We start from the raw sequence: 27,348 nt of genomic DNA on the forward strand, positions 1-27,348 counted from the left end.
TCATGAAACTGACCTACCCACCTCTCTCTCTGTCTGTCTGTCTCTCTCTCTCTCTCTCTCTCTCTCTCTCTCTCACTGGGGATTGTTGCTACTTAGAAGAGTAACTCAGAACGGAAATGCCGAATGAAATTGGGAATTCCAACGTATTATATTTCTTTCTTAAAAGAAATTTCGTAAGATACACAAAAAAAAAAAAAAACTGGCAACTCACGACCCTACGGGCATAATCGGTTACCTCCGACTTCTGGAGCAAAATTTTCACATTTGCGTTATTCAGGAATCGTAGCGACACCCCAGGTCCTAGAGGCATCGATCAACGAATTCCTAATTCCTCGGGGCATTCCGCGTGACGTCGGCACGCCCGTATAAAGAATCACGAAAGAGAAGTAACGATAAAAAAAAAAAAATGAAGAAAAGGGACGGTTCGTTCTCCGATTTCAAGTCCAGCGACGTCCTGCAACTTTTCGCGGGGAAGACCCCCATTCGAATCCTGTTATTCTTTGTAGAATTCTCTCCGGCGGCATCTGGCAACGTGTCAAGTCTTCACGGCGAGGGGGTATAAATCTAGCAGACTCTTTGGAAAGACACCCACAGCATCTTCCAGACTCAAAGAGACAGCCAGAGATACCAAACACCCTTCCCTCTGTCATCATGAAATTCGTGAGTCTGAACAGAACTTGTCCCATTGGACAGGAAATATTGAACAGTATTATGATCAGACGCTGATCTGACTAAAGATTATTCTTTTGTTTTAGAGGCCAGGACAGTTATGTCGACAGAAAAAGTAGTTGTGTTAGGTCCTTTATTAGAAAATATATATTGGAAAACAGTAATACAAACAGAACCCAACTCTTGAGAAGAAACGAAAACCGGTCAAGCCTTGCCTGCGCATAATCAAAGCAGCCCACAGCTAACGTAATTCAACGTAATATCTGAACCAGAAAAATCAACGCTATATTCCACATACGCTGCAGGAGATTTATCTATGAGAAAATAGCCTATCAAAAAATCACTTTAATAATTTTTGCTGACAGGTATAAAATTCTGTTATGGGTATTAACTCAATATGTATCCACCTTTGTCACCTACTCCCAGGTGCTAGTACTGAACATGGCGAAAGCTCCTTGGGACGCCGTGTTTAGTACTAGCCCCTCGGGGACCCAAGTATTGTATACACCCATTTCTGTATTGCGTGGTCGACAAATTATGTTAATTAACGATAACTAATGTACCCATTTCTGCAAGAGTTTACTTGAACTCTCACAAAGGTGGACACATACCGGGTTAAAACTCTGCTTAAGTAAGGGCTCTTGTAAGTAAAGGTCTTATTTAAGTAACTAGGAAGAAGACAGTGCTATGCTAACTGTAGCATGTTCTTAGCAAGTTTCCGAAATATCAAAATTATCAGAAAAATATTTCTATATCTCTAAAATTCTAAGTTAATTCCTGTTACTCTTCTCAGTTATAAGGTTCCATGTCAGTTAGTATATAGCCCTACATTACTGCATAAACCGTCTTTGTTTGGGAACAAGAGCAAATCATGAAACATCTAGATGTCTGTTGTAGAATAGGATATTGAATTTTCGCCAAAGGCCAAGCACTGGGACCTATGAGGTCATTCAGAGCTGAAAAGAAAATTGAAATTGAAAGTTGAAACAACAGGGGGAAAACCTCGCAGCTGCACCATGAAACAACTGTTAGGAGAGGGTGGATAGCAAGAAGGAAAAGAGAGAATATGAACGGAGGTACAGTAATAGGAATGGAAGGGGTTGAAGCTAGGGTCCGAAGGGACGCTGCAAAGACCCCTCAAGTAATTTCCTACAGTGCACCGCAGATGTCTTTTGTGTGTAAAACAGCATCAAGAGTTATGAAGCTTTTGAATTCCAAAGTTAAAAGCGTGCCTTAGAGCTTTGATAAATCATGTTTTTATAACAAGTCCCCTAACCCCTAATTTCCAGACATTAAAGAGCCTGAACATACTTCCATTTGTTCCAATAATTCTTGACAAACGTAGATGATAATTTCTCAGTAGGATTCCCGGTATATTCCGGACATGGTTTGTCTGTTCATATATACAATTCTCCTTGTACTTTGATAATTTACTTACGTTTTACTAATTTATTCATTAATTTGCTAATTTATTGTTTCTTTTTACTTATATTTTTACCAATTTATTCATTAATTTGCTAATTTATTGTTTCTTTTTACTAAGTGATGACTTCTTTCTCTATTTCCCATTACCTTCTGTTACTTCTTTCAAAAGAACAACATAATATTCTTTGGAAGCTTGAATTTCAAGTCAGTGGTCCCTTTGGTGGGCTTGTTCCATATGAATAGGTTTCATCTTCTGAATAATAATAATAATAATAACAATAAAAATAATGAACTCTGATGACATTCATCACTAAAGGAATCGTCTCCCCGAACCCCAGGTTAATCTCAGCCTCGTCGTGATGGTCGCCATCTTGGCACTCGTCTGCTTCGCAGCGGCCATGCCCGACCCTTACGCTCTGCCGTATCCTGAAGCTGATCCCCATCGCGGCTTCGGAGGCTTCGGAGGATTCAGGCCAGGCTTCGGAGGCGGATTCCACAGGCCTTACTTCGGATAGATGCGTCGGGAACTGTCGGTCTTGAAGACGCAGCCTCCTACCTGACGAACCAGCTGACTGGAACGAGTGATATTGCTCTTTGGGAATTTCTTTCTTGATGGAATAAACTGTTTATAGTTTCAGACCTACTTTCTTCATTTCCTTAAAAAAAAAAAAAAAAAAAAAAAAATATATATATATATATATATATATATGTTTATTTAACTGCATTAATTTTTGCATCAATTACGAGCGCATAAACTAAGAATGCACAAATTAGTATGCATAAACTGTGAATGCATAAACTAAGAATGCACAAATTAATATGCATAAACTGTGAATGCATAAACTAAGAATGCACAAATTAATATGCATAAACTGAGAATGCATAAACTAAGAATGCACAAATTAATATGCATAAACTGTGAATGCATAAACTAAGAATGCACAAATTACGAATGCATAAATTTAGAATGCATGGCCCACGTCAGGGCAATATACACAAAATGAATCTGAGAATATTGCTTGAATGCAAATCTTTATGCACAAGGTGTTTCATGTAAAGGTTTGTTGAGAGAGAGAGAGAGAGAGAGAGAGAGAGAGAGAGAGAGAGAGAGAGAGAGAGAGAGAGAGAGAGAACAGCTTCCACAACAAGAATGATGAAGGCAATTACGAAAATTGCATAAAAAATGAGAGAGAGAGAGAGAGAGAGAGAGAGAGAGAGAGAGAGAGAGAGAGAGAGAGAGAGAGAGAGAGAGAGAGAGAGAGAGAGAGACAAATTACCCCGGTACCGTCCTCTGGGGAAGGACACCATCTTATCAGGGTACACACACCAAACCAAAATAAAATTGTCAGAAAATTATTCCAAAAAAATATGAGAAAAATTGACCTTCAAAAAGTCCTATTTTGGATTTGCATAGCTGAAAAATTCACTGGAAGAAAGTGACTTAAAAACAACATTTACGAATCCATTCATGTGTCACATTCGGCTAAACTAAAAAAAAAACATATGTATTAAATTCATGTTTATTCTTTGGCCGAAGTCAGGAAAAACAAAAGAAGGCTAATGGTAAGATCTATTAAAAAACATGTAAAAAATGAGCCGAAGATTCTTCGCGCAATCTAGTTATCTGTACAGCGTGTAATCAAGGCCACCGAAGACGGACCTATCTTTTGGTGGTCTCGGTATAATGCTGTATGACCCGCGACTCATGAAACTTTTAACTACGGCCTGGTGGTGGCCTGCCATACTATATCGTTGCCAGAAGCACGATTATGGCTAACTTTAACCTTAAAAATATAAAAAAAAACTACTCAGGCTAGAAGGCTGCAATTTGGTATGTTTGATGAGTAGAGGGTGGATGTTGAACATACTAATTTGTAGCTCTCTAGCCTCAGTAGTTTTTAAGATCTGAGGGCGGACAGGAAAATTGCGGACAGAATAAGGTGCGGACTGACAGACAAAGCAGGCACAATAGTTTTCTTTTAGAGAAAACTAAAAACTGAGAGTTCTTCATAGATTTTAAAAACTGGTTTATAGAAATATGTAACAGATTTTTGAGGCTTTCGAAAATAAAAAAAAAAAAAAAAAAACTGGTCTAGTTGGTTATCTACTAAATGTGTAACAGATTTCTGAGGCTTTCGAAAATGTCCAAATGACCAACGCATCTCGAGTAGGGGAAAAGTTGATTGTGTCTGAATGATTGTTACAGTAGCGGTAGTGCTGATGATGAGAAGCTATATTCATGCTTGTGTGGTACTGATATATTTATATATATTTATATATATATATATATATATATATATATATATATATATATATATATATATATATATATATATATATATATGATTGTGAACTATCTTCTGTTACAACAGAATTCCATCTAATAAAAGGAGCCCATAAAAACACCAGAGGGTAGATGGTTAATGCTATATTTCAGAGACCACCTGTCTCCCTCTACAGCCAAGTATACACTCGCCTGAAGAGGGAGATAGGTGGTCTCTGAAATATAGCATTAACTTTCTACCTTTTGGCGTTTTTATGGGCTCTTTTTATATACAAACTTGAGAGGGCCAAGATGGCGACCGCATCACGACGAGGCTCAGGTTAACCTGGGGACGATTCATACAGTGATGAATATCATCATAGTCCAATGCACAGATGCGTATCTGAGGACAATACTCCCACCACAATTGTCCCTGAGGAAATAAGATGCTGAGTGACAGCGAAAACAATCTGTGGGTCAAGATCTCCACTCGCGCCAGACTTGTGCAGGAGCCAACGTCGCGACGTCTTGGACTAAATACCAGAGTTCATGACGTATTTTAACCCTGTGTTTACGTTAGAGAAACTCCAATTTAGAAAATCACTGGGATCTGATGCCAGTTGTACAATAATCCATCTAGTTTTTCCAGCTCGCACATGATTTCAATGGCAATAAACTTATTGTTTTTGGTCTAAAAATACCAATTTAGTGGAATGGAATATAAACATTTAGGCCAAAGGTCATGTAAGCGCTGGGACCTATGAGGTCATTCAGCGCTGAAACGGAAATTGACAGTAAAAGTTTGAAAACTTCGAACTTGCACTATGAATCAACTGTTGGGAGAGGGTGGAAAGTAAGATGGAAGAAAGAGAATATGAAAGGAGGTACAGTAAAAGGTTGCAGCAGCTGGGTGCCCAAGGCACGCTGCAAAGAACCTTAAGTAATGCCTATAGTGCACCGCATGAGGTGCACTGACAGCACTACCCCACTACGGGGGGGAACTGAGATTTACACATGGAGTTCTTTGGAAAACATTTTAATCCTAAGATTATCCATACGAGTAGGGGTCACCTTCTGAATAATAATAATAATAATAATAATAATAATAATAATAATAATAATTTCTGTATGTAGGTAACATTTTGGTTGTCATACCTAAAGACACTGATGTAATTGAATGAATTGATCTGTACCAAACTAACGATAGAAAGAGAATAAGACGGTTGCTTGACCTTTCAGACATTATTTTCAGACGTTACTCTCACTCATTATTTTCAGACAATACTTTCACACATTTTCAGACATTATTTTCACACATTATTTTCAGACAATACTTTCACACATTATTTTCAGACAATACTTTCACACATTATTTTCAGACATTACTTTCACAAATTATGTTCAGACATTATTTTCAGCCATTGTTTTCAGACGATATTTACATTGTTTTTGGACATTATTTTCAGACAATATTTACAAACATTCTTTTCGGATACTATCTTCAGCCGTTGTTTTCAGACGACATTTACATTGTTTCCGGACATTATTTTAGGATAATTTTTACAAATATTGTTTTCAGACATTATTTTCAGACGATATTTACATTGTTTTCGGACAACATTTTCAGAAAATATTTACAAACATTGTTTTTAGACATTATTTTCAGCTGTTGCTTTCAGACAATATTTACAACCATTGTTTTCAGATATTTTCAGACTTTTTTTCAGACGTGGACATTTTCAGTGCAAATTTAATGTTTATAAGAAAGCAAGTAACTTGACTTTATTATATTATTTTTCAGGACATTATATCAATTCCAAATACTCTGTGCTCTCTTCAGTGTTCCTGCGGGCAATAAGGTTTGGACTGGAATTGGAATATAGGATTTAGGCCCAATAAATTTTGGACTGGAATTGGAATATAGAATTCAGGTCCAATAAATTTTGGACTGGAATTGAAATATAGAATTCAGGCTCAATCAAATTTGGACTGGAATTGGAATATGAAATTCAGGGTCAATAAATTTTGGACTGGAATTGGAATATAGAATTCAGGCTCAAAAAATTTTGGACTGGAATTAGAATACAGAATTCAGGTCTAATATATTTTGGACTGGAATTGGAATATAGAATTCAGACTCAATAAATTTTGGACTGGAATTGGAATACAGAATTCAGGCTCAAAAAATTTTGGACTGGAATTAGAATACAGAATTCAGGTCTAATATATTTTGGACTGGAATTGGAATATAGAATTCAGGCCCAATAAATTTTGGACTGGAATTGGTATGTAGAATTCAGGCCCAATAAATTTTTGACTGGAATTGGAAGATAGAATTCAGGCCCAACAAATTTTGGACTGGAACCTGAATACAGGTTTTACCCTCTGTTAAAGGTAAAAATTCTTCAGTCATTTTCCATATTTAATCCAAGCCTTGTAGTGATAAGCATTTACCCAATAAGCTGTGAGGAATTGGACAAGAAGTCTATGGGATTATTGGTAAAAAGTACAAGTAAATTTGATGAAACTGACCTACCCACCTCTCTCTCTCCCTCTCTCTCTCTCTCTCTCTCTCTCTCTCTACCTGAAGGTTGTTGCTACTTAGAACAACAACACAGAATGGAAATACCGAATGAAACTGGGAATTCCAACCTATTACATTTCTTTCCTAGAAGAGGATTCGTAAGATATAAAAAAAAAAAAAAAAACTGGGAAACCCAACCCAACGGGCATCCTCGGTTACCTCCGACTTCCGGAAGAAAACTTTCACATTTGCGTTACTGGGGAATCGTAGCAACGCTTCAGGTCCTAGGGGCACGGATTAACGAATTCCTAATTCCTCGGGGCATTCCGCGTGACGTCGGCACGTCTGTATAACGAATCACGAAAGAGAAGTAACGATAAAAAAAAAAGAGAGCGAACAGAAAAAGGACCGTTCGTTCTCCGATTTCAAGTCCAGCGACGTCCCGCAACTTTTCGCGGGGAAGACCCCCATTCGAATCCTGTTATCCTTAGCAGAATTCTCTCCGGCGGCGTCTGGCAACGTGCCAAGTCTTCACGGCGAAGGGGGTATAAATCTAGCAGACTCTTTGGAAAGACACACACAGCATCCTCCGGACTCAAAGAGAGACAGCCAGAGATACCGAACACCCTTCCTTCTGTCATCATGAAATTCGTGAGTCTGAACAGATCTTTTCCCATTAGACAGGAAATATTGTACAGTATTATAATGACCAAAGATTATTCTTTTGTGTGAGAGGATAGAACAGTTATGTTGACGGAAAAAGTAGTCGTGTCATGTCCTTTATTAGAAAATATATTGGAAAACAGTAATTACAAACAGAAACCAACTCTTGAGAAGAAACGAAAACCGGTCTAGTCTTGCCTGCGCATAATCAACACAGCCCACAGCTAACGTAATTCAACGTAATATCTGAACCAGAAAAATCAACACTATATTCCACACACGCTACAGGAGATTTATCTATAAGAAAATAGCCTATCAAAAAATCACTTTAATAATTTTTGCTGACAGGTATAAAACAGTCTGTTATGAGTATTAAGTCGATATGTAACCACCTTTGTCACCTACTCCCAGGTGCTAGTACTGAACATGGCGAAAAGTCCTTGGGACGCCATGTTTAGTACTAGCCCCTCGGTACCCCTTGGGACGCCGTGTTTAGTACTAGCCCCTCGGCGACCCGAGTATAATATGTACCCATTTCTATATTGCGTGGTCGACAGATTATGCTAATAACCGATATGTTCGTGCGGCCGCCTACTTTACTTAGCAAGAGTTTACCTTGAACTCTCACAAAGGTGGACACATACTGGGTTAAAACCTCTGCTTAAGTAAGGGCTCTTGTAAATAAAGGTCTTATTTAAGCAACTAGGAAGAAGACGGTGCTCTGCTAACTGTAGCATGTTCTTAGCAAGTTTCCGAAATATCAAAATTATCAGAAAAACTTTTCTTTATCTCTAACATTTTAAGTTAATTCCTGTTACGCTTCTCAGATCTAAGGTTCCACGTCAGTTAGTATATAGCCTACATTACTGCTTAAGCGTCTTTGTTTGGGAACAAGAGCAAATCAAGAAACATCTAGATGTCTGTTGTAGAAGAGAATATTGAATTTTCGCCAAAGGCTATAAGCACTGGGACCTATGACGTCATTCAGCGCTGAAAAGGAAATTGCACCATGAAACAATTGTTAGGAGAGGGTGGATAGCAAGAAGGAAGAAAGAGAATATGTTTTTATAAGCCATGTTTTTAGTCCTAACCCCTAATTTCCAGACATCAAAGAGATGAATATACTTCTATTTGTTCCAATAATTCTTGACAAATGTAGATGGTAATTTCTCAGTAGGATTCCCGGTATATTCCGGACATGGTTTGTCTGTTTAAATATACAATTCTCCTTGTACTTTAATAAATTACTTACATTTTTACCAATTTACTCATTAATTTGCTAATTTATAGTTTCTTTTTACTTACATTTTTACAAATTTATTCATTAATTTGCTAATTTATTGTTTCTTTTTACTAAGTGATGCCTTCTTTCTGTATTTCCCATTACCTTCTGTTACTTCTTTCAAAAGAACAACATAATATTCTTCGGAAGCTTGAAGAATTTCAAGTCAGTGGTCCCTTTGGTGGGCTTGTTCCATATGAATAAGTTTCATCTTCTGAATAATAATAATAATAACAATAAAAATAATGAACTCTGATGATATTCATCACTAAACGAATCGTCTCCCGGAACTCCAGGTTAATCTCAGCCTCGTCGTGATGGTCGCCATCTTGGCACTCGCCTGCTTCGCAGCGGCCATGCCCGACCCTTACGCTCTGCCGTATCCTGAAGCTGATCCCCATCGCGGCTTCGGAGGATTCGGAGGCTTCGGAGGAGGAGGCTTCGGAGGAGGATTCGGAGGAGGATTCAGGCCAGGATTCGGGAGGCGGATTCCACAGGCCTTACTTCGGATAGATGCGTCGGGAACTGTCGGTCTTGAAGACGCAGCCTCCGTCCTGACGAACCAGCTGACCGGAACGAGTGATATTGCTCTTTGGGAATTTCTTTCTTGATGGAATAAACTGTTTATATTTTCAGACCTGGTTTCTTTATTTCCTTAAAAAATATATATATATATATATATATATATATATATATATATATATATATATATATATATATATATATATGTGATATGTTTATTTAACTGCATTAATCTTTTGCATCATTTACATCAACTATGGATAACCTAAGAATGCACAAATAACGAATGCATAAATTTAGAATGCATAAACCTCAGAATATGCACAAAATGAATTTGAGAAATTGCTTGAATGCAAATCTTTATGCACAAATGTTTCATGTAAAGGTTTGTTGAGATGAGAAACTAGAGAGAGAGAAAGAGAGAGAAGAGAGAGAGAGAGAGAAACTTTGGACTTGCACATCTGAAAAATTCATTGGAAGAAAATGACCTAAGAACAATATTTACGAATCGATTCATGTGTCACATTCGCCTAATTTAAAAAAAAAGCTTATAGTGTGTGTTAAATTCATGTTTATTCTTTGCCAAAGTCAGGAAAAAAAGAGGGCTAATGGTAAGATCTATTAAAAAAGAATGAAGTAAAAAAATGAGAGAAAGTTTCTTTGAGCGCAAGAGAGAGAGTACAGCTTATAATGAAGGCTACCTCTGGGGAAGACATACCTATCTTATCAGGGTGGTCTTGGTAAAATAAAATTGTCATGAAAATTGTTCCAAAAAACATATATGAAAAAATTGACATTCAAAAGCCCTATTTTGGTGTTTGCCATACTGATAAAATCGTTGACTTAAAAACAACATTTACGAATTGCATGTGTCAACATTAACCTAAACTAAAAAAAAAAAACATATGCTATTAAATTCAATTTGGTATGTTTGATGATTGGAGGGTGGAAAAACAAAATACTAATGGTAAGATCTAGCCTCAAAACATGTAAGATCTGAGGGCGGACAGATTCTTGCGGACAGAATAAGGTATCTGACTGACAGCGTGTAATCAAGGCCACCGAACCTATTTTTGGTGGTCTCGGATAAAACTAAAAACCCAGACTTCATAAATTTTAAAAACTGGTCTATAGAAATATATATCGTTGCCAGAAGCAGATTTTTGCTAACTTTAACCTTGAAAATAAAAAAAAAAAAAAACTGAGGCTGGAAGGCTCAATTTGGTAGTTTGATTATGTTGAACTACTAAATTGTCTCTAGCCTCAGTAATTTTTAAGATCTGAGGGCGGACAGGAAAATTGCGGACAGAATAAGGTGCGGACTGACAGACAAAGCAGGCACAACAGTTTTCTTTAGAGAAAACTAAAAACTGAGAGTTCTTCATAGATTTTAAAACTGGTTTATAAAAATATGTAACAGATTTTGAGGCTTTCAAAAAAAAAAAAAAAAAAAAAAAAAAAAAAAAACTGGTCTAGTTGGTTATTTACTAAATGTGTAACATTTCAGACACAATCAAAATTTTCCCAATACTCAACGAGATCTCAGGTCATTTGGACATCGAGTATGGGAAAAGTTGATTGTGTCTGAATGATTGTGACAGTAGCAGTAGTGCTGATGATGAGAAGCTATATTCATGCTCGTGTGGTACTGATATATTTATATTTATTTTATATTTATATTTATATTATATATATATATATATATATATATATATATATATATATATATATATATATACACATATATACATGATTGTGAACTATCTTCTGTTACAACAGAATTCCATCTAATAAATGAAGCCCATAAAAACAACAGAAGGTAGATAGTTAATGCTATATTTCAGAGACCACCTGTCTCCATCTACAGCCAAGTATACACTCGCCTGAAGAGGAGGTAGGTGGTCTCTGAAATATAGCATGAACTTTTATACCTTTGGTGTTTTTATGGGCTCTTTATATATACAAACTTGAGAGGGCCAAGATGGCTACCGCATCACGACGAGGCCCAGATTAACCTGGGGACGATTCATACAGTGATGAATATCATCATAGTCCATTACACAGATACGTACCTGAGGACAATACTCCCGCCACAATTGTCCCTGAGGAAATAAGATACTGATTGACAGCCAAAACAATCTGTGGGTCAAGATCTCCACTCGCGCCAGACTTGCGCAGGCGACAACGTCGCGACGTCTTGGACTAAATACCAGAGTTCATGACGTATTTTAACACTGTGTTTACGTCAGAGAAACTAATTTAGAAAATCACTGGGATCTGATGCCAGTTGTACAATACTACATTTAGTTTATGCAGCTCGCACATGATTTCAAGAGGTGCACATCTTTGACAATAAACTTGTTTTTAGACTAAAAATACCGATTTAGTGGAATGGAATGGAATATAAACATTTAGGCCAAAGAGCAAGCAAGCACTGGGACCAATGAGGTCATTCAGTGCTGAAACTGAAACTGACAGTAAAAGTTTGAAAGGTGTAACAGGAGGAAAACTTCGAACTTGCACTACGAATCAACTATTAGGAGAGGGTGGAAAGTAAGATGGAAGAAAGAGAATATGAAAGGAGGTACAGCAAAAGGAACGAAAGGGGTTGCAGCAGCTGGGTGCCCAAGGCACGCTGCAAAGAAGCTCAAGTGATGCCTACAGTGCACCGCATGAGGTGCACTGACGGCACGACCCCACTACGGTTGGAACTGAGATTTTCACACGGAGTTCTTTGAAAATCATTTTAATCCTAAGATTATCCCTATGAGTAGGGGTCACCTTCTGAATGATAATAATAATAATAAATAATAATAATAATAATAATAATAACAATTTCTGTATGTAGGTAACATTTTGGTTTTCATACCTAAAGACATAGATGTAATTAGCCTTTTGGAAGTACTGAATGAATTGGTCGATGCCAAATTAACGGTAGAAAGAGAATAAGACGGTTTCTTGCCCTTTCAGACATTATTTTCAGACAATACTTCCACACAATTTCAGACATTACTTTCAGACATCATTTTCAGAGAATACCTTCACACATTATTTTCAGAGAATACTTTCACACATTATTTTCAGACATTACTTTCACATATTATATTCAGACATTATTTTCAGCCGTTGTTTTCAGATGATATTTACGTTATTTTTGGACATTATTTTCAGACAATGTTTACAAACATCGTTTTCAGATATTATCTTCAGCTGTTGTTTTCAGACGATATTTAAATTGTTTTCGGACATTATTTTCAGACAATATTTACATCCATTGTTTTCAGACGATATTTACAATGTTTTCGGACATTATTTTTACGCAATATTTACAAAAATTGTTTTTAGACATTATTTCCAGACGTTATTTACATCGTTTTCGGACATTATTTACAAACATTGTTTTCAGACATTATTTTCAGCCGTTGTTTTCAAACAATATTTACAAACATTGTTTTCATATATAATTTTCAGACTTTTTTTTCAGACGTGGACATTTTCACTGCAAATTTAATGTTTATAGGAAAGGAAGTAACTTGACTTTATTATATTATTTTTCAGGACATTATATCAATTCCAAAAGCTGTGTGTTCTCTTCAGTGTTTCTGCAGGCAATAAAGTTTGGACTGGAATTGGAATACAGAATTCATGCCCAATAAATTTTGGACTAGAATTGGAATATAGAATTAAGGCCCAATAAATTTTGGACTGGAATTGGAATATAGAATTAAGGCCCAATAAATTTTGGACTGGAATTGGAATACAGAATTCAGGCTCAATAAATTTTTGGACTGGAAGTGGAATATATAATTCAGGCTCAATAAATTTTGGACTGGAATTGGAATACAGAAATTCAGGCTCAGTAAATTTTGGACTGGAATTGGAATACAAAATTCAGGCTCAATAAATTTTGGACTGGAATTGGAATACAGAATTCAGGTCCAATAAGTTTTGGACTGGAATTGGAATACAGAATTCAGGCTCAATAAATTTTGGACTGGAATTGGAATACAGAATACAGGTCTAAAAAATTTTGGACTGGAATTGGAATACAGAATTCACGCCCAATAAATTTTGGACTGGAAATGGAATAGAGACTTCAGGCTTAATAAATTTTGGACTGGAATCATAATATAGAATTCAGGCCCAATAAATTTTGGACTGGAATCTAAATACAGGTTTTACCCTCCGTTGAAGGTAAAAATTCTTCAGTCATTTTCCATATTTAATCCAAGGCTTGTAGTGATAAGCATTTACCCAATAAGCTGTGAGAAATTGGACAAGAAGCCTATGGGATTGTTAATAAAAAGTACAAGTAAATTTGATGAAACTGGCCTACCCACCTCTCTCTCTCTCTCTCTCTCTCTCTCTCTCTCTCTCTCTCTCTCTCTCTCTCTCTCTCTCGCTGGGGAGTGTTGCTACTTAGAAGAATAACTCAGAATGGAAATACCGAATGAAACTGGGAATTCCAACCTATTAAATTTCTTTCCTAGAAGAGATTTCGTAAGATATAAAAAAAAAAAACTGGCAACTCCGACCCAACGGGCATCCTCGGTTACCTCCGACTTCCGGAAGAAAACTTTCACATTTGCGTTACTGGGGAATCGTAGCAACGCTTCAGGTCCTAGGGGCATCGGATTAACGAATTCCTAATTCCTCGGGGCATTCCGCGTGACGTCGGCACGCCTGTATAACGAACCACGAAAGAGAAATAACGATAAAAAAAAAGAGAAGAAAAGGGACGGTTCGTTCTCCGATTTCAAGTCCAGCGACGTCCCGCAACTTTTCGCGGGGAAGACCCCCATTCGAATCCTGTTATCCTTAGCAGAATTCTCCCCGGCGGCGTCTGGCAACGTGCCAAGTCTTCACGGCGAAGGGGTATAAATCTAGCAGACTCTTTGGAAAGACACGCACAGCATCTTCGGGACTCAAAGAGAGACAGCCAGAGATACCGAAAACCCTTCCTTCTGCCATCATGAAATTCGTGAGTCTGAACAGATCTTTTCCCATTAGACAGGAAATATTGTACAGTATTATGATGGCCAAAGATTATTCTTTTGTGTGAGAGGACAGAACAGTTATGTTGACGGAAAAAGTAGTCGTGTCATGTCCTTTATTAGAAAATATATTGGAAAACAGTAATTACAAACAGACACCAACTCTTGAGAAGAAACGAAAACCGGTCTAGTCTTGCCTGCGCATAATCAACACAGCCCACAGCTAACGTAATTCAACGTAATATCTGAACCAGAAAAATCAACACTATATTCCACACACGCTACAGGAGATTTATCTATAAGAAAATAGCCTATCAAAAAATCACTTTAATAATTTTTGCTGACAGGTATAAAACAGTCTGTTATGAGTATTAAGTCGATATGTAACCACCTTTGTCACCTACTCCCAGGTGCTAGTACTGAACATGGCGAAAGCTCCTTGGGACGCCGTGTTTAGTACTAGCCCCTCGGTACCCCTTGGGACGCCGTGTTTAGTACTAGCCCCTCGGCGACCCAAGTATAATATGTACCCATTTCTATATTGCGTGGTCGACAGATTATGCTTTACTTAGCAAGAGTTTACCTTGAACTCTCACAAAGGTGGACACATACTGGGTTAAAACCTCTGCTTAAGTAAGGGCTCTTGTAAATAAAGGTCTTATTTAAGCAACTAGGAAGAAGACGGTGCTCTGCTAACTGTAGCATGTTCTTAGCAAGTTTCCGAAATATCAAAATTATCAGAAAATCTTTTCTTTATCTCTAACATTTCAAGTTAATTCCTGTTACGCTTCTCAGACCTAAGGTTCCACGTCAGTTAGTATATAGCCTACATTACTGCTTAAGCGTCTTTGTTTGGGAACAAGAGCAAATCATGAAACATCTAGATGTCTGTTGTAGAACAGAATATTGAATTTTCGCCAAAGGCTATAAGCACTGGGACCTATGAGGTCATTCAGCGCTGAAAAGGAAATTGCACCATGAAACAATTGTTAGGAGAGGGTGGATAGCAAGAAGGAAGAAAGAGAATATGTTTTTATAGCAAGTCCCCTAACCCCTAATTTCCAGACATCAAAGAACCTGAATATGCTTCTATTTGTTCCAATAATTCTTGACAAATGTAGATGGCAATTTCTCAGTAGGATTCCCGGTATATTCCGGACATGGTTTGTCTGTTTAAATATACAATTCTCATTGTACTTTAATAAATTACTTATTTTTAATTTATTCATTAATTTAATTTATTTTTCTTTTACTAAGTGATGACTTCTTTCTGTATTTCCCATTACCGTCTGTTGCTTCTTTCAAAAGAACAACATAATATTCTTCGGAAGCTTGAAGAATTTCAAGTCAGTGGTCCCTTTGGTGGGCTTGTTCCATATGAACAGGATTCACCTTCTGAATAATAATAATAATAACAATAAAAACAATGAACTCTGATGACATTCATCACTAAACGAATCGTCTCCCCGAACCGCAGGTTAATCTCAGCCTCGTCGTGATGGTCGCCATCTTGGCACTCGCCTGCTTCGCAGCGGCCATGCCCGACCCTTACGCTCTGCCGTATCCTGAAGCTGATCCCCATCGCGGCTTCGGAGGATTCGGAGGCTTCGGAGGAGGAGGCTTCGGAGGAGGATTCAGGCCAGGCTTCGGAGGCGGATTCGGAGGCGGATTCCACAGGCCTTACTACGGATAGATCCGTCGGGAACTGTCGGTCTTGAAGACGCAGCCTCCGTCCTGACGAACCAGCTGACTGGAACGAGTGATATTGCTCTTTGGGAATTTCGATGATGGAATAAACTGTTTATATTTTCGGACCTGCTTTCTTTATTTATTTTATATAATATATATATATATATATATATATATATATATATATATATATATATATATATATATATATATCTTTATATCTTTAGCATAAACTAAAACTGATATGGACATAAACAAAAGTATTTCAGAACAGATATTTAAGTTTCTCTCTGAGTATTTAATATTTTGTGTGGCCTCCATCTGCCTGTGCCACAGCCTGCATTCTTGAAGGGTATGATTTCAGCAAATCGCAAAAAAGCTGACACTCAAACTCCATTTCCCTGAGCACTTTGGTCACCTCTCTTCGCAGGTCGTCAAGGCTTGGTATACCATCATAGTTCACTGTGTGCGCTTCAACACGATCCTTTAAGATACTACCAATGTTTTCACACACATTAAGGTCAGGGGAGCTACACGGAAATTCACTTGACGAGAAGAAATCGATACCACTGTTTCAAAGCAGCTCCTGTGTCTGAAGAGCCTTGAAACATGGTCCCTTATCATGCAAAAATGTAACTTCTTCAACAGATAACAAATTTTCAGGATCTTTGAGGAAAGGATATACTCCACCAGTAAGCACAGTTTCTCTGAAGTATTTGCCATTCCATGACTGTCCTTTTTCTTTGATGATCCACAGTAACCGTTTGGCTGTGAAACAGAGAAAAATTCCCAAACATTCAGGAAATTTCACAATTTGGCGATAGCGCACGTCATCGCTGATATCCAACTTTGCAGCCCAAATGATGTCATTTTTATAATTTGGCTTCCTGACTGTGTAAATGAAGAATTCATTTGATGTGGCAACATGGAGAAAGTCAGCTTCATCCCAATCTTTAAGAAATGAACCACAAAACCATGCACGGTCTTCTCTCTCTGTTGCTGAGTGATGTTGGGCTTGCTGATAACATGAAATGGCTAGATACCAGATTTTTTCAAGTCATGATATACAGCACTATAACCTCTCTTCTTTCTCCTTTTTGTTTCTAGTTTAATCGACAATTTACATAAAGACTTTCTTGGTCTACCCACTGCTCAGCTATGATGTCTTTTGACTCCTGAGAAAGGACTTCAGGCCTTCCAAGATTCTCACTCTTTTCGTGATGACAGTCATATGGATTTTTGTTCCAGTTTCTTTTAACGAAGGATTCATCTCTTTTAATGTATTTAGCTATTCAGGAACGTGAAATGAAGGATGCGCCAGCATCCCTGGCCTCTGAAGGTTATAGTCCAGATTCAGTCAATCCATCTGTTTTTTCCGAGTCATTAGCCGTGGCTGTATCTAACTCCGTCACTCAGTCTGAAAATACAAGAAATGTAAAATGAAAAATAGCTTCATAGAAACTTAAAATAATGTACTTGGAGATAGGCTATAGCAGAAAACTTCATAACTTTCCATTTGTTCTGTGGAGAGGGCCTCTAATTTCAAAACACCTGGTACATATATATATATATATATATATATATATATATATATATATATATATATATATATATATATATATATATATATATATGTATATGTATATATATATGACTGAGAAATATCTTTTATTGGAACCTAACTAATTGTCATACAGGAGTTTTTCACAGACACGCGAACATTTGCAAATACTGAGAAACCCTGCAAAAGTGTTTGTTTAATTTATGTAATTTATAAGGTTTCGAGCTTTTATGTGTAAATTAAATAACATTAAATAATTAATAATTTCTCTCTCTCTCTCTCTCTCTCTCTTTACTGAGATGAGAGAATTTTTATGGAACATGTACAGTATATGTTTATTTGTTTTGTACAATAAATTTTTTACCTAATAATAAGTACTAATTTTCAAATAATAATAATAATAATAATAATAATAATAATAATAATAATAATAGATGAAGGGAGTAGACCCTCTTTTAAACAGGTCTTATTAAAAGGATGGCTGTATTATGCGAATTTATCTTATATAGTGTCTTTTCTATCCTCCTTATGATTCGCTTTTCAGGCTCAGCGATGTTAGTCAGGTTCCAGACAAACGATTTCTGATTGGATATTTTAATAAAAGACTTCCAATATTCCGCACACTGTCCTTTTCCAACATGAATATCGGCCAGTTACTGACTAACATCGCTGAGCCTGAAAAGCGAATCATAAGGAGGATAGAAAAGACACTATATAAGATAAATTCGCATAATACAGCCATCCTTTTTAATAATAATAATAATATAATAATAACATAACTGTAATTACAAAATTCGTATGTTTTAGTATAATAAACAAACAAATATCTTTCCCCTCATCTTTTGTTCGAAGCTCAACAGCAAAACTGTCAGACCTGACACGAAGGGAGTGTTGCTGATTAGCTGGTCAAAGGTTTCCTAGTAATTCTCTCTCTCTCTCCATAATAATTCATAAAACATTTCACTCTCTTAAGTAAGGACAACTGTTATCTCTCTCTCTCTCTCTCTCTCTTTCTCTCTCTCTCTCTCTCTCTCTGTCCATAATAATTCATAAAAAATTTCACTCTCTTAAGTAAGGACAACTGTTATCTCTCTCTCTCTCTCTCTCTCTCTCTCTCTCTCTCTCTCTCTCTCTCTCTCTCCATAATAATTCATAAAAAATTTCAGTTATCTCTCTCTCTCTCTCCATAATAATTCATAAAAAATTTCTCTCTCTTAAGTAAAGACAGCTGTTATCTCTCTCTCTCTCTATCCATAATAATTCATAAAAATTTCACTCCCTTAAGTAAGGACAACTGTTACCTCTCTCTCTCTCTCTCTCTCTCTCTCTCTCAATAATAATTCATAAAAAATTTCACTCTCTTAAGTAAGGACAACTGTTATCTCTCTCTCTCTCTCTCTCTCTCTCTCTCTCTCTCTCTCTCTCTCTCGTTTGTAGTTATCGCAACCTGCTTATTACTGTTTCCCTGTATGTCTTTAACTGTACAGTATATCATTTTAAATTAATCTAATTTTACCTGTGCTGTCTACAAATTGTAAATGCGCAGTTTTAAAACACAGACACCTAGAGCATTTCAGAACAAAGAAAGAGACAGGGTTAAGAAGTTTTTAATAACGAGGGTGAGAACACTTCTAAAAATAGATCGGCAGAATGTGGAGAGAGAGAAATAGTATACGAATCTTCACACTCTCCTATATTTTTACTCAAACATTTATTTCTTTTTTTAAGGGTAATGTATTAAGCTAACTTTTAAATGAAATTACAGTAACTTTAATTTAATTTAAAAGTTAGTTTGATAATGAATTTCCTTCTTTTGATATCTAAGTAAGAATAACTTCTCTCTCTCTCTCCTCTCTCTCTCTCTCTCTCTCTCTCTCTCTCTCTCCCATGTTATTCTCTGTCTCTATAATAATTCATAAATAATTTAACTTGATATTTCAAGTAAGGACAATCGCTCTCTCTCTCTCTCTTTTGTCTCTCTCTGTCTCCATAATAACTGATAAATAACTTCACTCTCTTAAGTAAGGACAACCTTTATTTCTCTCTCTCTCTCATTCATAGTTAGCGCACACACATCTACGAAGTGTAAATGCGCTCGTGTGGCAAATACGTTCTAAAACATAGAGACATAATACCTAAGAGTTGTACTAGTCTCCAAATAAAAAAACAGTTTGGCCATGAAAAAGCATTTCAGAACAGAAAGAAAGAGACGTCGAATAAAGAAGTTATTAAAAAGAGGTTGAGAAGACTTCTAAAAATAGATCGGTCGGAAGGGGAGAGAGACAAAAATTCTCTTCCACCTCTCTATTTTTATGTCAACCATTTATTTCTTTTTTTAAGGGTATTGTATTAAGCTAACTTTTAAATGAAATTACAGTAACTTTAATTTCATTTAAAAGTTAGCTTGATAATTTGGGAGCATGATTAAGGTCATATTTAGTGTTTAAACTTTATAAATAGGCAAACTCACACGGAAATTCACCTTGCACGAGGGGTTCTGGAACCTAACCTTGAGTAAGTTCGGGGTATGACTGTATATATATATATATATATATATATATATATATATATATATATATATATATATAATGTGAAAAAGTATATATATACTGTATATACATAATCTTCTTCTTCTTTTAACGTGCTTTTTTCCCATTTTTGTATGGGGTAATCTTCTTCTTCTTTTTTAAAGACTTTTTATACATGATATATATTTTTGTATATATATATATATATGCCTATATTTTATAAAATATATATATACTTTTGATATATATATATATATATATATATATATATATATATATATATATATATATATATATATATATATATATAAATATATATGTATATATATAAATATATATATATATATATATATATATATATATATATATATATATATATATATATATATATATATATATATATATATATATATATATATATATATATATATACATATATATATATATATACATATATATATATTTATATATATATTATATGTATGTATATATACTTTTTCACATTCCCAGTTATATAAAATGCTTTGGTAATTAAAGAAAAATACTACACAGAAGCCAAAAATTTCTGACAATAAAAACCGTCAGTTTCAGAAACCTAAAAACATCCTGATAGCATCAGAACTCTTTACTTCAATTTTAATATACACCAAAAAAATAAATAGATGATGTTATTTTAAACAAAATCACGAAACTGATTAAAACATCTGTTTGGGGATTTGGAAGTATCTTAAATGAAGAACTCTGTAAGACAACAAGCTTTCTCTCTAATACACGAAGCTTTCATGTAATGAGAACAAAGAATAATAGTGAAAATAATAAAAACAATTAAAAAATGCGCCCACGTTTCTTCAGCGCAATCGAATTTTCTGTACAGCCGCTACAGCGTATATAATTAAGGCCACGGAAAATAGATCTATCTTTCGGTGGTCTCGGTATAATGCTGTATGAGACTCGGCTAGTGAAACTTTAACTACGGACCGATGGTGGTCTATTCTATATCGTTGCTAGACGCACGATCATGGATAACGTAAACCTTAAAATAAAAATTACTGAGGAGGCTAGAGGACTGCAATTTGGTATGTTTGATGATTGGAGGGTGGATGATCAACATACCAATTTACAGCCTTCTAGCCTCGGTAGTTTTTAAGGTGAGGGCGGACAGACAAAGCCGGCACAATAGTTTTCTTTTGCAGAAAGCTAAAATATCGTTATAACATTTCTAGGCCTCTGTCGTAATTAGCTAAACGAAGGTTAGACTCACTCGCCTTCTCTCAGATACAAGAAAGCTTTCGTGTAAGAACAAGAGTGGAAATAATAAAAAAAAGATAATAAAAAGAAATAGAAAAAAGATCAACCAAACCGGCTGTTACAGAGGGCGGGAATTATCCCTCAATTCTAGAACTGGCTGATTTTATACTCTTGGAAAAAAAAGAGAGAAAAAGGTAAAAAATAAAGTGTTGGAAACCAGCCAAAGAAACTCGATCATACTGGTCTCAGCTCAGCAACCTTAACAACGCGCCTGCTCAGAAGTTTCCCCACCCCTCCTCCCCCCACTCTGCAACACCCCCGCCCCCAACCAAGAATGCTCCTGTTTCCCTCAAGGTCTCATGACGGTGTCTGAATACTTCGACGACAAAAAAGGTGAATTTCCCCTTGGCCATCGATTCCTTTTTTTTTCTATTTCCACAAAGCAAGTTATCAACAGGTTCTCCTTCTCACGTGCTGGTTTCGCATGCTCAACCTTTTTTTCTTCTTATTCTGTCTGGGTGGAAGTGACAATTGCTCTCCGGAACGAGAAGCTTCTGAGGTACTGACGTCATCCAGCAAAAGGGGTAACAATTAAGACATGTTTGAGGAGTTTTGTTTAGTTTTTTGTTTACTTTTTATGTCTGAATGTCTCTTTTTTATATATACATTGTTATGTATTTTTTTGTTTGCATGTCTGAATGTATTTTGATTTTTTTTTTTTTTTTTTTGCTCTTGGTCTTTATATATACATTGATTGGTTCTCAACTGGTAGCTTCTTTTTGTTTGCACAGTGGTCAGGTTGCATGAATATAAATATGTAAAAATATATATATATTATATGTATATATATATATATATATATTTATATTTATAAATATATAAATATATGTAATTTATATATATATATATATATATATATATATATATATATATATAAATATAAATATATATATATATATATATATGTATACATATTATATATATATATAATATATATATATATATATATATATATATATATATATATATATATATATATATATATATATATATATATATATATATATATATATATATATATATATATATATATATATATATATAGTCTAAAACTCACTTTCATACCAAACCAGTCACTCTCCCATCTAACACTTTTCACTTTCATCAAAAAAATCTCAACCATTAAATATCTCCATAAATCAACCCTAGCAGCTACCATATATCATTTACTTCAAAACTCTATCTTAAGTTTTTTTTTTACAAATGGAATTAGAATTGGAATATAAACATTTAGGCCAAAGGCCAAGAACTGGGACCTATGATGATGAGGTCATCCAGCGCTGAAACTGAAGAGTAAACGAGTAAATATTGCGCTGCAGAAAGTTCGGCGCAATCTAGTTTTCTGTACAGCGTATAATACCGTAAGAAACTCTAAGCCACGGCCCATGAAACTCTCAGCCGCCACCCATGAAACTTTCGGCCACGGACCGGTGGTGGCCTGTATTGTTGGCACCTATAGTGGTGTCAGACGCATGATCATGGCTAATTTTAATCTTAAATAAAATAAAAACTACTGAGGAGGCTAGAGGGCTGCAATTTGGCATGTTTGATGAGTGGAGGGTGGATGATCAACATACCAATTTGCAGCCCTCCAGCCTCAGTAGTTTTGAAGATCCGAGGGCGGACAGAATAAAGCGCGGACGGACAGACAAATAGCCACTGAACAGTTTTCTTTTACAGAAAACCAAAAGGTTCTAAAGGCTTAACAGAGGGAAAACCTCGCAGCTGCACTATGAAACAATCGTCAGGAGAAAGTGGAAAGATGGAAGAAAGAGAATATCAAAGGAATGAAAGGGGCTGTAGCTAGTGGCCCAAAGGAACGCCGCGAAGAACCTTGAGCAATGCCTACACTGCACCGTGTGAGGTGGACTAGAGGCACCACACCTCTACGGCGTCCAAGAGATGGAACATCGTGAACGAGAATTGTGAGAATTGATGTCAGAACAGTGACAAATGCCAAGAGTCAAGACACTTGGACCACATCTTCCCCTAAACAGCAATGTTGAAAGTTTTATGCTCATTTCTTGTAGCGCAGGATTTTGCAAGCTCTTTCCACCATAACCCAGGAGATGGAACGGAAAGCAAAATGTTTGTACGATATCTTTACTGTGTTAATTACGGAGGGGCCACACAGTTCATAGGAAGCTACCGGAGGGGGAATAATAAACTTCACGTTAGACGCTCAGACCTAGTGGTTTGTTTATCTCTTTAACATCTTCAAGGTCACGATGAAATGTAAACAGATACATCAAGGTCTACGGGTCTGCTTCCTATTGACCTTATATATAATTGTCGTTAAAGAAAGGAGATATTATTATTATTATTATTATTATTATTATTATTATTATTATTATTATTCAGAAGATGAAGAACCCTATTCACATGGAACAATCGCACCAAAGGGGCCACTGACTTGAAATTCAAGATTCCAAAGACTATTAGGGTGTTCTGCTGAAAGACGTAACTGAAGGTAATGGTTGATGCAGAAAGAAGAGATCAGTTATTTGAAAAGAAAGAAGGAATTAACAAATTAATAAATAGATAGAAATGTAAGTAAATTATCAAAATTCCAGGAAAATTGTTTTAGCAGGCCAACAGAAAACAAACCAGTGTAATGGACAGATTTTTTCCCTTCTGGTAAAAGGAACTGACTTAGTTTGGAGGATATTTCTCTAGGATAAAAAACAAGAAGGGAAAGCCTTTTAAAATGTGTTACAGGATGCGATGGCCAATCCGGAAAATAACTAATAAAAAATGCGCCTAAGTTTCTTCTGCGCATAATCAAGGCAATAGATCTATCTTTCGGTGGTCTCGGTATAATGCTGTTTGAGCCGCGGCCCATGAAACTCTCAACCGGCCGTGGTGGCCTGTGTTGTTGCGTTGCCAGAAGCACGATCATGGCTAACTTTAACCTTAATAAAAAAAAAACTACTGAGGAAAAAGGGCCGCAGTTTGGTATGTTTGATGACTGGAGGGTGGATGATCAACATACCAGTTTGCAGCCCTCTAGTCTCAGTAGTTTTTAGGATCTGAGGGCGGACAGAAAAAAGTGCGGACTGACAGACAAAGCCAGCACAATAGATTTCTTTCCAGAAAACTAAAAATAGTAATTATTTATCAGCCATGAAAGAAGATATGTCTCGATATGAGAAAGATTGGATCCTTCAAACGAAATCCACTTCGACATAACCAGAATACCCTGAGAAGGGGGGTCAGGCTATCTTGTATTTTAATACATTTCCACTTATTTATCCATTTCTTAATTCATATTTTTCTTTTTTAATAAGTGGGGTCTCTTCTTTCTTTATTTCCCTTTACTTCCTCTTACTTCTTCCTACTGAACACCTTAATATTCTTTGGAAGTTTGAATTTCAAGTTGGTGGGCTTGTTCCATATAAATAGGTTTCATCTGCTGAAAAATAATAATAATAATAATAATAATAATAATAATAATAATAATAATAATAATAATAATAATAAACCTAAGAAAACAGAAACCTTTGTATGTCCTTGGGCTACAGGCTGAGGAAAAAAAGATAAGAAGAATGGAGAAGACTCTGTATAAATTAAATGGCGTGGAAACACCTATAATTTTTAATGCAACTACCCTCAGAGAAGGTCTCATCCCTTATTATTATTATTATTATTATTATTATTATTATTATTATTATTATTATTATTCAGAAGATAAACCCTATCCGTATGGAGCAAGCCCACCAAAGGTGCCATTGACTTGAAATTCAAGCTCCCAAATTATATTATGGTGTTCATTTAAAAGAAGTAACAGAAGGTAATAAGAAATACAAAATGTAGAGATTAATTATTAGAACAGAAAAAATAAATAAAAAAATTATTAAATAGATAAAAAATGTAACAGAAGGTAATAAGAAATACAAAAAGTAGAGATTAATTATTAGAACAGAAAAAATAAATAAAAAAATTATTAAATAGATAAAAAATGTAGGTAAATTAATACAATACAAAAGCAAATGGATGAAGTGTAGGTGAAGGTCAAGGGCACAAAAGTTGAAGGGGTACATGAGGACTGTAAAATCCCAGAATGAGGTCACTAAGTCAGCAGGGAAGACTTGTGGGTTTAGGAGTATGTGAAGAGGGAATAAAAAAAAAATAAATAAAATAAGGACTATAGAGAGGGTGAGCAAGAAACTCCTCTACAAGAAATGAATGCAGAGAAGACAGGTTATGAGCCAATGGATTTTAGAATAAAATTTGTAAATTGAGAGAGGATTTTTTTCTTCTTCCTATTTAGAGAACATTTGAAAGAATTATTCAGGGTACACAGAGCTGAATGACGCATGAGGAATATAGAAGGAATATAGAGTTTATACCAAGGGCACAGGGACCTATGAGGTCATTCAGCGCTGGAAAGGATTTGGGAGTAACAAGGTTTGAAAGGTGTAACAGGAGGAAAACCTCAAAGCAGTTGCACTATGAATCAATTGTTAGGAGAGGGTGGAGAGCAAGATGGAAGAAAGATAATGCGAATGGAGTTCAAAGGAATGAAAGGGGTTGCAGCTAGGCACCCCGTGAGGTGCCCTGACGGCACCATTCCCCTGCGGGGGGAAAATGACGCATGAAATGACGCATGAGTGGTGGGGGGGGTTAGTGTAATTTTCAAGACACTTGGAGATGACGCTGACAAAGACGTAAAGACGGCAAGTAAAAAAAGCATTTCAGCTTCAGAAATTCAACTAATGCAACTGTTGTGGCATAACATACCCTGCAGAAAAGACGCCGCTGTTTCTCCCTGGCTAATCCTTATCATTACGAAGTGGGAGAGAGAGAAAAAAAAAGACGGATCGCATAGCCAGCAGTCAAGTCACTTGCGGGTACCGTTCACTCCCACCGCAAGAGGGCACGTAGTAACTCCTGGAAACAAATCGTTTTGGCTTGAAGCCGATTTCATACTGTTTCTAGGGTCCGAGAGTCATTGTGTCTCAGCCACAACCACGAATTTAATCTTGCCTGTTGCTGTGTGCTTCCATTGTGCTTCTGCGGTCTGCCTGTTAGTTTTCTGTAAAATAAAACGCCGGCTTTGTCTGTCCGTCAGCACTTTTTTATCTTAAAGATCTTAAAAAAACTACGGAGGCTCGAGGGCTGCAAATTGGTATGTTGATCGTCCACCCTCCAATCATCAAACATACCAAATTGCAGCCCTCTAGCCTCCTCTGTAGTTTTATCTTAATAATCGTGCTTCTGTCAACGACATAGGATAGGACACCACCGGGGCGTGGTTAAAGTGTCATAGGCCGCAGCTCATGCATTATACCGAGACCACCGAAAGATAGATCTATTTTCGGCGGCCTTGATTATACGCTGTACAGAAAACTCGACGGCGCCGAAGAAACTTCGGCGCACTTTCTACTTTTATATCTTCTTGTTACCATGGGCAATCACATTCGGTCGTCGAATATTTTTAACTCAATGCTCGTTGGACCCAGAAAGATCCCAGGGGCGTGTCTTCAAGGACAAAACAAAAGTTGCATCGGTCCTGCAATGCAAATAAGAGGACCTCCGGTTTCGGCAGTTTATCTAAGGCGGAGGCGTTGATGAATCATTTTATGAATAATAATCTCAGCCAGGAGCAGAGATCGGTTTTCCCACCGTCTAATCCTTCCTAGTTTTCTGTAAAAAGAAAACTATTGAGATGGCTTTTTGTCTGTCCGTCCGCCTCAGATCTTAAAAACTACTGAGGCTAGAGGGCTGCAAATTGGGATGTTGATCTTCCACCCTCCAGTCATCAAACATACCAAATTGCAGCCCTCTAGCCTCCTCAATAGTTTTTATTTTATTTAAGGATAAAGTTTGTCATAATTGTACTTATGGTACCGCTATAGGTACCAACAACACCGGCCACCACCGGACCGTGGCTGCGTTTCATAGGCCGCAGCTAAAAGTT

The 27,348-nt window shown here is 36.3% G+C and overlaps 1 long non-coding RNA gene across 1 annotated transcript; it reads left to right on the plus strand.

Annotated features, from left to right (window-relative positions):
• The first annotated feature begins 7,392 nt into the window (after nucleotides 1-7,392).
• On the plus strand, nucleotides 7,393-9,461 carry LOC136845081 (uncharacterized). The gene is made up of 2 exons (XR_010855058.1): nucleotides 7,393-7,532; nucleotides 9,123-9,461. It is a non-coding gene; the product is annotated as an uncharacterized lncRNA (long non-coding RNA).
• Nucleotides 9,462-27,348: the final 17,887 nt, after the last annotated feature.

This window comes from Macrobrachium rosenbergii, chromosome 13 (assembly GCF_040412425.1).
Source record: "Macrobrachium rosenbergii isolate ZJJX-2024 chromosome 13, ASM4041242v1, whole genome shotgun sequence".
Classification (NCBI taxonomy): Eukaryota; Metazoa; Arthropoda; class Malacostraca; order Decapoda; family Palaemonidae; genus Macrobrachium; species Macrobrachium rosenbergii.